General features: G+C 34.4%; 2 pseudogenes; both read right to left on the minus strand.

Moving 5' to 3' along the window:
* Positions 1 to 327: 327 nt before the first annotated feature.
* On the minus strand, positions 328 to 7443 carry LOC120263239 (annotated as a pseudogene).
* A 5323-nt stretch (positions 7444 to 12766) lies between these two features.
* LOC120263240 lies at positions 12767 to 17817 on the minus strand (annotated as a pseudogene).
* Positions 17818 to 17935: the final 118 nt, after the last annotated feature.

A 17935-nucleotide genomic window follows, 5' to 3' on the forward strand; every position in this document is an offset into this window, starting at 1 on the left:
AGGTGACATGATGAGAAATACAAGAGAGGTGTACACATGAGTAGATATACACAATAGTATATATATATATACATAATATATGTATAAATACTCTAACACTTCCCCTCAAACTCACGGTGGGTCATAAACCGAGAGTTTGTCAATTAGAAACTGAAACCAAAAATACGATGTATGTGCTTAAAGTGAAAAGATCAACAAGTTGTTGAATGGATCACTGCTGCTCGTCGGGGAGGTGTCGTGACGGGCGGGATGCGTCGATGAGTTCAGGGGGCGCAACAGGGGCTGTTGTCGGGAGGCATGACGTGGCTGTCGGTGACGAAGTTCGGGAATGCGCGACGGGACTGCCGGTGACGAGTTCACAACAAGCACAGAGATCACGGCAGGACTGCCAACGATCACGGCTACGAGCACAGAGGTCACGATGGGGCTGTCAACGATCGTCGAAGAGCAAACAAAACCCGTGAGGATTTTATCAACACTGTCGGAGATAGAACAATGCCCGTCGGAGAACAAGGGGCATGAAAATGATAACGCCGGAAGAAAACGGGGAAGGCCCAGTAGATGATGAACTCTAACAGAGATGGACCAAGCAAACGTCGACGTCAATGTCACAGACCGGACTATAGTCCGACAAAGATCTGGCGAGATCAATAGGCGCTCTAATACCATGATTGGGGAAGTATGAATGAAAGAATAAGTGTGTTCATTAGAGAGAAACCACCCCTTATAAATACAAGAGAGGTGTACACATGAGTAGGTATACACAAAAATATATGTATAAGTACACAGTATATGTATAAATACTATAACAACACTTAAAATTCATCACTACCATGGAACACTTCCAAATCAAAAACGCCCTAAATATTGATGAATGTCCAAACTGGCATCCAAATTGAAAGATATACCCAAAAAAATCGACAAAAAATAAACCAACATAAAGATGGCAAGTAGCGCTGATCGCAATTGATCACAATAAAGGGGCCGGCTACCACTGCCGCAAAATTTATAGTCGAGCTCCGTCACCTCTCGTACAGTCCCTCCCTCTCCCTCCTTGGAGGCGGCGCCGTGGCGGAGGCATGTAGCTTCACTGTGCAAAGGTTTGATTCATGTAAATGGAGGTGGCGAAGGTTTGAGAAAATGTAATTATAAGGTCAAACTTTTACGACACTTAAAACTTACAGCCATTTTATCTGTAAGTTGAAATGCTACAGATAAAATGCTGTAGAACTGGATGCAGATGAGACTTGTTTTACAGCCACTTACATAGAAGTGGGACTTTCACAGCAATTTACATGTAAAAAGTGTTACATTGCATTCACTGCCAACTAAACAAACTCAAATTAGAAAGATATTAAAGCAAGAAAACAACATTTCAAAGAGGAAAAGGCCAGAAGCAGCCATTGTTGGCAGAAACAACAGCAACGTGGAAGTTGCAAGGTAGATTGAGGCAGGAGTTTGGTTTGCCTGCTCTCAGGTTGCCTAGTCAGTAGGCTGACTGATGTAGAGAAGTGAAGACTGAGTTATAGTCAACAAGGTTTTACAGGTGGACAAGAATGGCCAGAGGCACGATTTTGGTTTTCCAGGTAGGATGCTGATCAGTGACTGGTAAAAATGATCAAAAGTGTTGGTTCAATGTATGAATCGCAAGGAATGAAGTTTTCCACTGCCCCATTTACCCTATAAGTTACCATAGTCAATAGAGTAGTACCTGGCAAATTTTTGAGTTTCTACCAAAGTTAACAAAATTGCTGGAAAATTGAACCTAAATAATCTAATGCTGAAATGTTATATTATGGGAAAAGTTTCTACCAACTATCAGAATAACATGTATGATAATGTGGAAAGAAATGTTATGTTGCAGATGTTCCTTACCACAAATTAAGGAAGTTTGAAGTTCAGCATCCCTGCAACATGTAAATCGAGGACACTAAGAAAGCTTTATTTGTATCTCGTCCTCAATGATTGAAAATATTTCATCCACCCTGCATGGTGAAAAAAAGGAATACAATTTATGTGCTAGCTTTTTGGAGGAATACAAGAATTAAGTGAAGACCAAAAGAAGCACACAAAGCTCAATAGAATGGCATAACATAAAGCCAAGTGCTTCATCTCTTAGGAGTTTTACAAGGCCAATGTACTCAAAATCAGTGAATCCCATCTTAGTTTTGATATTATCTTTCTCTACGTACAAATGGATGTTTACTAAATTTTCAGTTGTAAGACATCCACAGAAAGAAAAAGATAATTTAGTTATCTTACCTGTTAATATTAATATTGACTTCAGCAAGCCATATGGTTAAGTAAACCTGCAATGGAAGTCAGAGCAATTGTGAGTGAGAACACCTCTTCTTAAGAGATAGACGAGTAACTTCGAAGCTCTGAATTAATGTCTCAGATAGATTTCATCAAGTTTAAGATGCACAAAACAAAAAATTAATGTACAATACTTTTTCCACATCTAACATTTGACATAAAGATGAGCAACTTATCATCATCTGTTAGACTTTAAGGAGTTGAATGAAGTAATCCTATTAGAATCACGAGTTTATTTGCAGATGTAACCAGATCATAAATAGTGTGTATCATATTTAGTATGTCATACAACAAAAGCAACTCAAATGTTAAAAACATTCCTTCCACAATCTATATTGAATTCTCCCTACCTTCTAAGGGAAGAAACTTAAAACAATAGCAAAGATTCAAGTGCACTCAGCATGCTCATAGACACCAGATAGTTGGAAAAGAAACGAAATGATAAATGCATGAATAAAGACCAAGAATATATAGACAAGTCAGCCAACACAACAAATATAGCAAATCCTGAAATACAAATTGCAGAATAACAAACATCAAGCAAAACAAAGATGGTCACATAAAGAAATAATAAATGATTAAAAAGAAAGTAATGATGGCCAAATGCATAAACATATGATCCACAGTTGTACATGATGAACAATAATAATTGATTAGAAATTATTTTGGTTGTTAGCATTTACATGGTTATGACGAAACAACATATCAATTTTGAAAACATGACAATCAAAAGTGCATGTAACAATATAATAATATAACAATAGCAAAGGTTCAAGCCCAATCTGGTTGGTTATGGACAATAGGTAGTTAGAAAAAGCAACAGGAAGGTAAATGCATAACTACATCAATTAAATAATCAGCCAGAACACAACAAATATAGCAAATCTAGAAATACAAAACCACAGACTAAAAATAAAAAAAGCAAAAACATAGATGGTTAATAGCACAAAAAGGAAATAATAAATAATCAAAAAGAAAGTAATGATGGCCAAATGCATATAAAAAGATATTCTGAGTTGCAAAACATAGTATCCAACTTTGTACATGATGAAAAACTAATAATTGATTAAAAAAATTATTCAAATTGTTAGCATTCACATTGTTATGGATGAGACAAAGGTATATAATTTGTTAAAAAGCGTGACAATCAAAAAGCACATTGTAACAATGAACCAAAATTGAAAAACAAAAAAAGTTATAAAGTCCTGTCGTAAAATCTTTAAAAAAACAAAGGATATCAGATGCATTAATCAACTTACCTGTAGGACCTCACTAGTTTTTTTATGGCAAGGTCTCTCAACAAAAGTAATCATTGGATTTCCAATTTTTTAGTCTTGGCAGAAGAGGCAGAAAGTCCTCTCCAGAAAGTAAACCGATCATTTGCAAATTGTCAAATTCTCCGAGATACAACTCAGTTTGCCAGCTAGGATCATTGATTTGTTCTCCAATGGCTTCTTGCTCGTTAAGAGACAGCAGTTCAACCACAATCAGCCGCTGTAAAAGATAGTAAAAAGAGAACAAGATACCACATTGTTAATCAAGTTGAGAACGGTAGCTAAAGAGAATCTCAGGCCAGCATGCGGTATGAACATGGAATATATTTTCATATTGCGCAGTTTAGAGGAAAAGATGAAAAAAAAAGCCGAACTCCTTGTTTTTAATGGGTAACATACATCATTATCAGTTTTAAAATCAATAAAGTGATTGTGGTACCTTCAAACTCAGCTCTGATGCATACATCTCAACAATCTCTTGCGCCAGATTTTCTGAATATAGTCATAGATAACAACAGTTTCAGGAAAGAGTTTTTCAGATGCAGGATCTTTATTATCAAAATAAAGAACATAACAAATTCTGATTATTGGTCAGTTGAATCAGCAACATTGAATAATATAATGTATTCAATGTCATGATAAAGATTTATTTTGTGTTTTCACAAACATATATATGCTTGTTAAAAAACACTTACTGTAAATCAAACTCATAAATATATAGTTGGTCGCTCAAGAGAACTTAGATAGAAAAGTTGAGCTAGTCTTTAACACATACCACCTATGCATAGAAACTCTTACTGAGTGTTTTAGCTTTCAATTAGGTATAATATTAGGTCCTCACCAAATTCTAAGATTGAAAAGTGTGCAAAAACTGGTATCCCCTCTCCATCTCCAGGGTCACTTATATCTCCCGAAACATCAGAAAATTGTATTAGGTTATTGCAAGCTGATCCTTTGATGAAGCATCGCATAGATTTAGACACTTTGACCAAGTCAGAAACCACTCCAACCTGCAATTCACGCGCATTATATAAGAAACATGAAATCTAACCGGTTAGATATTCATAACATTCTAAGAGACGCATGCAGAAGACTTCTAGGAAATTGCAAAAACAAGCTATCCATTAAAATAAACATACCTTCCAACATTCTTAAATTTTAGAATAAAAATTGTCAATATATGAACATAAGCCCATGTCAATATAAACATCAACAAGACAATGTCATTAAATTTCCTGGTTGATGAAACAACAGCAACATATATAAAATAAAATAAAAATAATAATAATAATAATAATAATAATAATAACGATGATTATGTTAGAAGAAGAAAAAAACTAGTTATGTTAACTTTTAAATTGTTAGGATTATTAACCAAAAAACCACTTTGGGTCATCAGGAAGTGCAAATTCTACATAACAGTTACTTCACATGTGTGAATCATTTTTGTAAAAACTTAAGGAAAAAAGGATAACTTACAAAATTAAATTTACATACAGAAGTGAAAAACAAGCATACAGTATGAAACACCACTATTAGATAATACATACTTACCATATCCTTATAAGATGACAACAACTTCTCACAATAAAGCTCCTGAAAACAACACATAACCACATAACAGAAAAAAAGCGAAAATTATGCAGCAAACCGTAAAAAAGCAAAAACAAATAATCATAATAAGAAAAATACTCATGTCCATGATATCAAAAATTCAAAATAATAATAATATTGCCAAGTTGAATAGGTAGACAAATTCAAAAAACTATGAACACTTGGCCACAAAGCTCGATTCTTAGCAATTATTCATAAAGTAGATGTTCAAACATGGTTGTTAGAATCAGCTAATTCAGTTCGATTCACCGCCCCACCCCACCACAAACAATAGGTATAGGGGGTGAACGGGTCACCTTTGGCATCAGTGTGAATCATCTGATTCATGGACAATTCAATGCGGATGGAACCAGGGAGCTAGCGGTGAAGCCCCCCGTGCCGTAGAAAATACTTTTTAAATAATATAAGATAGATTTGGTGGTTTTCGATTTTTCTATACTTAATTTCATGTAAAATACAATATTTTAACACATGAAAGTGTGGAGTATGGGTGTGCTTGAGTGGTTAGTGGGTTTATCCATAAGGTTTGGGATTTTTTGATCCACCCAAGTTCAAATCCCACTTGGTGCATTTTTTCACATTTGATTTTTTAATTTAAAAATTACTATTATTTCAAAATTTTAATAAAATAAATCTTATATACAAATTTTGCATTTTTTTCACATTTTATTTTTAAATTTAAAAATTACTATTATTTCAAAATTTTAATAAAATAAATCTTATATACAAATTTTTGCATTTTCACATTTTATTTTTTTAAATTTAAAAATTACTATTATTTCAAAATTTTAATAAAATAAATCTTATATACAAATTTTAGTAATTTAAAAAAAGTTTGAATTGATCATGAGGCCTAATATATATACATGTATGTTATAATGTACCATATATATTAGAGTGAAACAACAAAAGTTTTTTTATAAACAATAGTTTGGTTGTTTGTAGTGAGGATGATCAATTTTACCATATTTATACAAACTTGAGATGTATTCTTATTAGTTGAATTATTGAAAATCTCATATATTTTCTATCGGTAATAACAAAATTTTAAATTATACTTTATATTTTTAATATGTGTATTCAAATTTTTGGTTATATTAACACATTATTCTTCATTTAAAAATAATTATTTTGTTAGATTATTTTTTTACTGTTTTTGCCTTTTGAGGCTTTCACCCTCTACCATCAAGTCTTGGTTCCGTCCCTGATTCAATGCGTCCAATTCATCATTCACACCGATTCAAAAAATTCATTAAACTTAGGTTGATTTTGTGTCGGGCTGCCAAAATTTTAAAAAATTAAAAACTCAACTAATTTATAATTTAAAATCCCAAGCCCATAACTCAAGTCACCTTAAAAAAACCCTAAAACCATCAAGACTTTCTTCTTTCAAAAGAAAGGAACCACGCCAACATACACTTCCCTTTTTCCCCTCATTCAGAATTCACAATGTAAACAAATAAGCTAAACCTCTCTTTTATTTTAACTAGCCCAAGAAATTTGAATGTGGATAGAAAAGGAAAAAGTAAAGGAAAAAGTAAAGTTGTAGAAGTAGAATTAGTTGAAGATGATTTTAATGATGATAAGGATGAGGAGGAAGATAAGGAATTGGTCATGCAGGATGAAGATGAACATGGGGAGGAGACCCTGATGGCTTTGACTTAGCTGAATTTTGATTGCCACATTATTTATTTTATTTTATTTTTGTTGAGATCGTTGATCAAGATTATGTAATTACCATTGACACATATTTCGGTCTTAGAGTAATTACAGATGAATTATCATAATCTAGGTACAATTCACTTCATTTAACAACACTATGCTAACTAACAAACAAATAATAATAAATAAAAAGTAACAGTGAGGAGAAAATTCTACAAAAGATGAGAACTTTGATGAGGATTACCTGCTTTCGAGTCAATTTCTCACAGGCATTCTCTTGGATTCCACTCATCCCCTTCAGAACCCCCATATCCATGTGAGGCAAGTACCTAAATTCATCACCCAATCCAAATACCTTAAATGCTAAAATTAATACAAACATAAGAATAAAAAAGGATTAACTTAATTGCCTGCGGGATAGATAGGCATTCACAAGGAATGTCGCATGTGCTCGACCTTCAGAGATGGCGGAGAGCCAGTGGTCCTTGGCGAAGAGTAGCTTCGACCACTGGTTTCGAATGATCCGCTGTGCTGCCGGCCTCCATAGCCGTGAAGAAAAAAAGACGTTGATGGGGAGTTAGGGTTGAGGTTTGTCAAGGCAATAAGGTTTTTCCATTGCGTCAAAGGGTGAACCAAGCTTTCTCGATAAGGTTCGCCGAGAAACACTATCCCTGAGAAGATTTTGTTCACTCGTCACTGGCCAACATCTCTTTTGGATGCGTATTTCCTTTAAGATGAACTAGGACAAAGTTGATGCAAATTTTTTAATGAAAGAAAATTAATTAAAACTCCTTGAAAATTTTCATTTGCAACATTTAAGCCCACCTACAAAAGCTAGCAATGCGGTGAAGTTGAATTTCTTTATTATTAATGATTTTTTAAAAGCATTTTAGATTCTTTTTTTTTATTTGGAGCCAACAATCTTGGGTGTTTGTGTCATGCTGAAAAGATAGATTCGAACCTCAGCTCACACAGAGTAGGATGAGAACATAAGTATGTCGAGAGAGAGAGTGTCTCTATCATATAACTTATTTAAATGCACAATTTAGTTGTGGAGAACATTATATTCAATGACAGACTCACTCAAAATTTTAAATTATGAAAATTACACAACAAACAACATGATTAAAGAGAACTCAATATCAATATACAAAATCACACTATTCACAAGCATCGCAGACTCAAGAAAAGACTGATACAAGATTTCAAGCAACTAGGCCAAACTCAAGCTCCGTAACAAGCTCCGAATTAATTTCACTTCTGGGAATATGCATGAAAAAAATAACCATAAAAAAATATCTAATGCGTACCAATTAGGGTTTTTGTCGAGAGAACATTTGTGAATACCTAATTTAGCGGTCAAAGCAGCTTAAAAAAATACCTTAAAATTATAAATATGTTCATCAACAACTTATATCTATATCCTCATTTTGTTTCAATGACCATTTCCTCATAACATTTCAACTTAGAAGAGCAATCCTACAAAAAGCATTAGCACAAACAAGCACATAGATATATTTTTGAAGGGCCAAAAAGATAACTTTTTTATGGAAATTGATCCCGTGTCTGTTCATAATATTGATGGATGCCCACATATGCAAAAACATGCAGTTAATATTGATGGCTACTCATAATTTAATGGTCAAACGCTTAAAAATACCTTAAATTTATAAATATGTTCATTAACAACTTATATCTATATCCTCATTTTTGTTACAATGAACTTTTCCTCATAACATTTCAACTCAGAGGAGCAATCCCACAAATGCATTAGCATAAACAAGCACTTTTCAGTTTCTTTTAAGTGAATGCATGAAAATTAGGTCAAATGATAAAGAACTCTACCAAACACTAATGATAAGTGTTGATGGCTCTCTTCAACAAAGCAAAGTTCAACCCTAAATTTGGACTCGATTAATGAAACAATCTCATGTAATCCATTCTCAAAGCCACTTCAAAACAATGATACTAAAGATTATAGATCCCGCAAAAGGGATTAAAAAAAAGGCAAAAAATGAAATGAAATAAATCAATCACGCATTAGAGATGCTCATCATCAGATTCAAATCAAATGATACGAACTATGAAAACTCGAAATTCACAGAAAATTTGAACAGAAAACATTGAATAATCAAATCAAAGCTCTGAATAGAAAGGATTACTCACGAGGCCATGTTGGATTGAGAGAAAGATGAGAACTTTCTCCACGAGAAGCCGCAGACACAAGAGAAGGAGAAGATCTCAACGGGGCCGCCGAGAGTTCTTCGCCCTCGGGTTTTATGGAATGTCATATAAAGAGTGGGTTTCTTTCATATACCCCCCTATAAATATTTTATTTACAGACCCGTGGATGGCCGATCAAGGTAAAGTTAAATAAAAACTAAAAAAAGGTTTTTTTGGGGGGCATATTTTAAAAATTCATTTAATTCCTTGCATGCTATGAAAAATGTTTTAAATATTACATACGTTCGTGGAACGTTTGCAATTAAGCATAATAAGAATTAGAAAGCACAACAAGTATTAATTGAAATAGGGTTGAATGATTAAGATTTATTAAGTTACTATACTAAATTTAAATGGACTGTTCAGATGAAAATAGTGTATATCTTATTTTTCATTACATTACTGTTTTGTTCAATCATCTCTCTATATATATATATATATCAGTATTATTTATTTGCACATGTATCCTCTTTAAAAAATTGACAAAAAACATATGTATATACCTCTAAAAGTTTTCTAATGAACATTAAATTAATTTTTTTTATTAATGCTTAAAAAATTAAGGTGATTTTATTCATTATATCTAAATAAAAAGGGAAAATTAACACTATGTTGATAAATTTAAGATTTTAAATATAATTCTATTTTTATTATTTTTAAAAATCAATAGGTATATAATTTAATAATTTATAATAAAAAGGGAAATTAACATTATGTTGATAGATTTAAGATTTTAAATATAATTCTATTTTTATTATTTTTAAAAATCAATAGGTATATGATTTAATGATTTATAATATATTTTAATGGTCAAGTTGAATTTAAATATATAATATTTAATTTTATTAAATGGTACACGCAATTAAAATACCATACGTTGGTTGCTTTAAAATTAACAAATTACAAAAATAACATCAAATAAATGTATAATTTAAAAAAAATGTTAAATAATTTTGAGGGGCCGTTTAGTTCGTGGTAATAAAATATTACCATGTAACAAGAACACCATGGTAATAATGTAATATGAGTGGGAATGTTATATGATTAGAAATATCGCGGTAATTTGATATAACTATGTTTGGTTGGGAACTCTTATTATCGGGAATAGTTCATTGTCGTGTTTGGTTGTCATGGTAATCAATTTGCTAAAATATAAAAAGTTATAAGATTACCATAGTAATTTAATATAGACACTAAATTTAGTAGTAATAGAAGTACCAACTTTCTTGGTAATATTTATAAGTTGGTAATGTGATATTATCATCCAGATTAACACCGGTGGAATGCCAAACGTGGTTATTTTTTCATATTACCACGTAACACGAGGTAATCTTCCTAAATTACCGTGAACCAAACTGCCTCTGAAAGTTATTCCACAGCTAGCTAATCTTGGAGCTATGGTTGCCTGCCTTAGTGTTTATACAGTAATGTCTACAAAAAATGAGGCGAGTTGCATGCTCCACATCATTTGATATCACAAATTAACACTTCATTGGTAGAGATGACAATTTGTACCCTACCCGACCGGTACGGGTACAGGTAAGGGTAAGGGTATTACCCGTTATTTTTTGAGTAGGTACGGGTCGGATAAGGGTATGGCCTACCCTCCCCGTACCCTTACCCTAACCCGTTAAAGAGAGTACGGGTAAAACCCGTACCCGTACCCTTACTCTCATATATATATATATATATATATATATATAATTTTTTATTAAACTAAATATTTACCTACAATTTACCCAAAATTTATTTTCATAGTGATTAATTTGAAAATAATACTTCAAATTTTCTCTTAATGTATTATTTTAATTTTATTGAATTTTTATATTTATATTTGATAAAGTATAATATTATTAAAATTGAATTTTCAATATATATTAAGAATCATAAAGATAAACATTATAAAACAAATATAAAAATTAATGTTATAATAATTTATTCTATAAATTATAAGAACATCCTAAAAAAATAAGATACTTATGAGAATTACTTATAATGTTTTTTATATTCAAAATCTTATTAGACATTTATAACATTTGAAGTTATATAAAATATAAATAGTAGATATATGAAAAATTTAAAAACAAAAAAACCAAGATAGTTAAACATAAAAATAGGGTTAACATTGAGTCCTAAAATTTATTTTCATAGTGATTAATTTGAAAATAATACTTCAAATTTTCTCTTAATGTATTATTTTAATTTTATTGAATTTTTATATTTATATTTGATAAAAGTATAATATTATTAAAATTGAATTTTTCAATATATATTAAGAATCATAAAGATAAACATTATAAAACAAATATAAAAAAATTAATGTTATAATAATTTATTCTATAAATTATAAGAACATCCCTAAAAAAATAAGATACTTATGAGAATTACTTATAATGTTTTTTATATTCAAAATCTTATTAGACATTTATAACATTTGAAGTTATATAAAATATAAATAGTAGATATATGAAAAAATTTAAAACAAAAACCAAGATAGTTAAACATAAAATAGGGTTAACATTGAGTCCTAAATAGACATCATTTTTATATGATTATATAATTTAAGATATATATATATATATATATCACTTGTAATTTTAAATATATGGACATGTGTTTAAAGATTGTAATGTAATGTATAATTAATTTATTTTTATTATTATTATTATTATTATTATTATTATTATTTAAATTTATATTTAAATTTAATTTGATAATTTGAACAATAGGTAAACAGGTACCCTGCGGGTAAGGGTAAGGGTATGATTTTTTTTTTTACCCTGAAAGATACGGGTAAGAGTATAGATATGGGGTAGAGGTTACGGGTATGGATAAAGGTTTTGGCATACACTACCCGTTGCCATCCCTATTCATTGGAGGTAGAAATGATACTGTGATTGCACATGATGTAATGGAACAATAATACAGCATGGAAACTGATAACTCATTGTCTGCACATCCATCAAGGGATTCAGAGCTCCAAAGACTTAATATTGAACGTCTATTTCTCCAATCTTTGAATCTCTCTGAACAATAGCCAATGCCATCCAGTTATTTCATAGTGCCAATCAGTGGCCACCAACAATATGAGTTCAGGTTCCAAATTTGCATTTTGGGCAACCAGCAATCAACAGAGGTTAGAATTTAGTTTTTGAAGATGAAGAGCAGCCAATGCAACTGACAATTATTCACAAAGTCTCCAAGTTGTTTGAACTTATTATGTTGTGCATCAGCACCTTCCTTTGTTCAGGACCCTGGAAGGAACATTTCAGTTTTGTTTTGTAGAAAAATGCTAGCCACTACTTTTTCTTTCACATACATTGGCTCTGCATGTTTGGGTAACATTGTTCCAACCATCGGCATCAGATATTCGAAATTAGCCTCCATTTCCATACTTTACATTTTCGATGAAGCTGATAATTATTCAGAAAATAAGTAAATATTTATGTCCTCCATGTCGGGCAAGTTGTTCATGTTGAAACATTGGTTGCTACACTGTCACCATTTTTCGGTTATCTCAAAAACAAACCTTGATTTATTTCGCATTCTTTTCAGATATGTTTTTTGTTCAATGTCAGAACCATGAACCATCACCTCCCCAGTGAGTTATTTGAATGTACCAATACTCACTGACATTCATAATTGAGATAAGATTCAATAGTTTGCATTTTCCGCTGCTAGATTCGCAACAGAGATTGGAATTTAACTCGCTTTTTGAAGCTGCCAAACCTGTCATACCCTATTCCTATCTTACTATGAAATAGTTTTATAGCCAGGTCGGCATTTCCCGCTTTCCTCAATGCATTAATCATCACTGTCCGAACCTTCCCCGGAACTTCCCTGCCTTTTATCAACAATGCCATCAGCCAACTTGCAAGCATGCTCAATCCTACCTGCCTTAACAAAGCATATTAAGCATATCCTCATGCGCTGTCTCAGGTATCACTCCCATCGGAGCTAGCTCATCCAACTCATCCAATACTCTACAAGCCCGGGGAACTTCCCTGAAAGACAAAGCCCTGTTGAAAGGGCTATAAAAGACGCCGCCAGAGATGGAGTGATGCCTCTATCAATCATCATGTTCCACACCTTCAATGCCTCTTCATTCTTACGCTTTCTGAACAACCCATCAATTAGAATAGTATATGTATACACTGTCTGATCAATGATCACATCCTTCCTTCTCCATTCTCTTAAACAAATCCCAAGCTTCGTCAACCATTCCCGCCTTCCCATAAGCATCTATAAGCGAGCGCATTGTAGCAATGAGAATCAGGCACAATACCTCTCTCAGTCATTTCATCAAATACCTTCTGTGCGTCCCTTACCATGGCAACCTTCCCAAATCCATCAATCAAACTAGAATAAAACACAACATTCATAGTCAAGCCTTTTCTTTTTGCAAAGCTCAAAGCAGTCCATGGCCTCCTGCAACCTCCTATTCTTGCAAAAACAATTCACAACAACACCATAGGCGACCTCATCAGGCTCAAGCCCGTCCTCCTTCATCCTATCAAAGACCACCATTGCTTCTCTCATTCCCAACCTTGGCGAACGCATCCATGATCGTGTTAAGGATGGTTGATAAGATAGACTGCTGGAGCTATTGCTATCTACTCCCCAGGTTCCTGTTCAAGAGACCAGTTTGATCTGTGCTGCAGTAGAAGGCTCATTGGGATTCACTACATCCCAAGTTTATCTTAGTGTTTGTATTACTTTAGAATATGTTTTTATTGTATGTTTGTATTATGTGTTTAAGTTGTTCTGGTTGTATGAACTATGTTGCTTCATTGGCAAGCATATGACTTGTTTGTTTAAATGCCTGAATGAACTAATGAAGATGAATGCAAGGAAAATTCAGAGCAATTACTTGTCTACTCTTCCTCTCATTTCTTCCTCTCTTTTGTTCTTACATTAAAATATTAATTGACAGTAAGTTTTGAGTGATTTTGAGTGAGCTCACATTCACAACTACTCCCACTCGATCCTAACAGTGGTATCAAAGAGGTTAAAATGTCCAGTTCATCATCTGCAAGGGAGGCCAATGTCCCATTCTTCAAAGGAGAGAATTATAACCTTTGGAGCTTGATGATGAAGACGATGTTTAGGTCCAAAGACTTGTGGACGCTAGTGGAGAAGGGATTCAGTGAGGAAGACTATGGAGCTAGACTGAATGAGTGTGTAAAAAAGGATGCAAAAGCCTTATACCTCATTCAACAGGCTCTAGACACCAGAATTCTTGTAAGAATCTCAGAAGCCAAAACAGCAAAACAAGCCTAGGAAATTATCAAAACTGAATTCTAAGGTAACGCAACCAATCAAACTGTCCAAATCCACTCTCTTCATCGAGAATTTGATGCTTCTAGGATGAAGCATGAAGAATCAGTCCAAGACTTCATCAGCAGGGTGCTGGACATTGTGTACCAAATCAGAGCCATGAAAGAAAAACTTCCACAGAAGGCAGTTGTGTCCAAGCTACTGAGAGGCCTTACATCAAGATTTTCTCATGTGGTTCACTCAATCATATTCGTGAAGGATCTTAGCACTCTCACAGTGGAAGAACTCAGTGGTCTGCTGAAGAACTATGAGTCCATATTAAACATTGAAGGAGAACAACAACAAGATGGAGAAAAAACTCTTCACATTGGAAGAGCAAATACTCAGGTCGGAGAAAGAGGACGTGGCCGTCAGTACAACAAAGGGAGAGGAAGAGGGCGCGACAGAAGCCTTGATGCTGGTTGCACAGAGACAAGTCGCTCAGGAGAAGGTAGCAAGACATACAAAGGGGTTCAATGCTTTGTGTGCAAAAAATTCGGGCATGTAAAAGCCCAGTGTTGGTACAGAAACAGAGAAGCCAACGTCATGAAAGAAGAAAAAGAGAAAGAAAAAGAAAAAGAGGAAACAGAAGTTGCGTTTATGGCCATTACTGAAGAAATAGAAAAAACAGGGGGAGTCTGGCTCATTGACAGTGGTTGTTCTAACCACATGACCGGAGATGCGAACCTGTTTTAAAGTCTTGAAACAGTTCCAAGTCGATCAATCATAGTAGGAGACGGGAAAACTCTCAAAGTTGAAGGAATTGGGAGTGTGAGTCTATGTTCAAACAAAGGGAGAATTACTACCCTGAATGATGTGCAATTCGTGCCCAACCTCGCTCATAATCTATTGAGCGTTGGACAGATGATGGATTCTGGGTATGATGTTGAGTTCACCGGAGGAGTGTGCAACATCAAGGATGCCGAATCCAAAGCTCGAATAGCACAGGTATGCATGACGTCTCACAATCTTTTCCCCTTGGAAGCAGACAATGTTGGATCTGCTTATCTAGCACAAGATGTAAAGGTCTTTGACCTATGGCACAGAAGATATGGACATATAAATGTGAAGAAGCTAAAGCAATTAACAGAGCAACAACTGGTGTCGGGGTTACCAAACATTAGCAATGTTCAACCCTGCGAAGCTTGCTCTCAAGGAAAGCAAACTCAGACAAAGTTTCCTAAAGGTTTGGCAAAGCGAGCAGCGGCTCCATTGGAGCTAATTCACGTTGATCTTGTCAGACCGATCAAGACTCCATCCATAGGAGGTAATGTTTATTTCTTCTTACTGACTGATGATTACTCAAGACACAGTTGGGTGTTTTTCATACAAAGAAAGCTAGAAGCTTTTGAAAAATTCAAACAGTTCAAAGTGTTAGTGGAGAAGCAATTGGCTCTTCCCAGTGAAGGTACTGCGCACTGACCAAGGGGGAGAGTTCACATCCTCAGAATTTGAAGCTTATTGCAGAGATACCGGCATTCTTCATCAGCTCTCTGTTCCCTGGACTCCTCAGCAGAACGGAGTAGCCGAGCGGAAGAATCGAACTGTAACAGAGATGGCGCGCACCCTGTTAAGACAAATGTCAGTACCACCGGAATACTGGGCCGAAGCTGTCACCACCGCCGTCTACATTCTCAACCGATCACCCACCTCAGCAGTGAAGCTCCGAACGCCGATGAAGGCCTTGACCGGAGAGAAGCCAAGTGTGGATCATTTCAGAGTCTTCGGGTGTTTGGCATACATGCTAGTTGACCCGCAGCTCAGAACCAAGTTTGACTCCAGGTCACGCGCTGGCGTTTTTATTGGCTACAGTGGAATCTCGAGAGCCTATAAAATCATCGTTCCTGATTTTAAACGCGTATACGTCAGCAGAAGCGTGCATTTTTTTTAAGAGAAAGCGTGGGATTGGTTGAAGCGTGCTGACTCAGCCTCATCAAACTGTGAGTCTGCCACACCCGCGGCTCGCATCCCATCGAGCAACTCTGCCGCCATCTTCGTCCTCTCCGCTCGGCAATATACTTTGAACAACAACGTGTTGTAAGAGACAACATCCTGAGGGATGCCGGCGTCCGGCATGGAATCGAAGACACGCTCGGCGGAGGCCAAGAAGTCGGAGTTGACAAGGGCGTGCAATTGTAGGTGAGAAGAGTGGGATGGAGGCCGGACTCCTTCATACGGCGGAGGGAGAACCCAGAGGAGTTGGAGAAGGGACAAAATGGGGTTGGAGAGAGGCCCAACGGAAGAAGAGGAGGGCAGAGGAAACGAAGGAAGAGGAAAGGCGGATGAGATGGGAGTGACAGAATGAGGAGAGTTTGGAAGAGAGTGAGTGTGGAGGGGACTCAAGGATGATGGAGAGGATGGAGTGGGGTAGTAGTCGCAGCCGGAAGAGAGGTCGATGAAGGGATGGATCCATTCATGTGGTGGGGTTTGCGCCGAGACGGAAAGAGAAGGGTTGTCGTCGCCCGGAGAATGTTGATGGTTCGCAACTGAAGTGGTGTCTTTGTTTCAGTTCATCTCCGGTAATAAAAAAATACACTGATTCCAGTTTATCATGTAGGTTTTGTTTTATTTATTAGAAAATAAAGTGTTTTATTTTAATTTAGTAAAAAAAATGCTTCTCTCGAGTAAGTTAAGCAAATTTTATATTTTTTGTTTGGATTAACTTTTATGTAAAAACAGAAGCTGTAAAAATAAGCTAAAAAATAGTTTTTTTTTCATAAGCTGGTCATGACTAGTTTTTGAAAAAAAAACTGTTTTTCAATTTTTGTTTTACAGTTTCTGTTTTTCAAAAAATCCAATACAAACAACATTTTTGGAACTCAAAGTGCTTAACTTATAAAAAAAATACTTTGGGGTTTTCCAAAAACCAATTTAAACAAAGCTATAATATTATTATATTTTTTCTGTTGGGAGGCACATGTCAGGTTTTAATAAATTAGAAATAAAATATTTCCTGATTCCAGAACCAGAGGAGATGAATTCTCTTTATTTAACCAGTAGTATAGTATGAAAACATCTTTTCTTTTATATATATATATATATATACACACGTTTAATGGGAAGGGAAAATATCAAAGGTGATAAACAGACATTGATCTATTTTTTGAAATATTAATAGTACATGCAGTTAATAAAAATGACTAATAAGTAATATTTTTATTTGAAGATTATAATAATATAATTTTTTTTTTTTATTTTCTTCCCCCTCCTTGATCACATAAACTTTATCTAATAACTCCCTTTTTTTTTCCATCACTAAAACTTATCTATCCAAATAACTATTAAAACATTGGCCTTTTATTCCCTTCTGTTACTTTCCTTCCATTTATGAATCAAAACAATATGTGAGAGTAACAAAAACAGCTTCCTATTCTCAAGTACCATAAGCTTTCTCATTATCCACCTTAACCATTATCCTTGAGGATGTATAGAGAATGCGTACCCCCTTGTATAGTAATAATATTACCAATAGAAGATTTATCCCCAAAAACACAATTCTATTTAGGCCCAATAACATTATGAAGAACAGT

This window comes from Dioscorea cayenensis, chromosome 6 (assembly GCF_009730915.1).
Source record: "Dioscorea cayenensis subsp. rotundata cultivar TDr96_F1 chromosome 6, TDr96_F1_v2_PseudoChromosome.rev07_lg8_w22 25.fasta, whole genome shotgun sequence".
In the NCBI taxonomy this organism is placed as follows: Eukaryota; Viridiplantae; Streptophyta; class Magnoliopsida; order Dioscoreales; family Dioscoreaceae; genus Dioscorea; species Dioscorea cayenensis.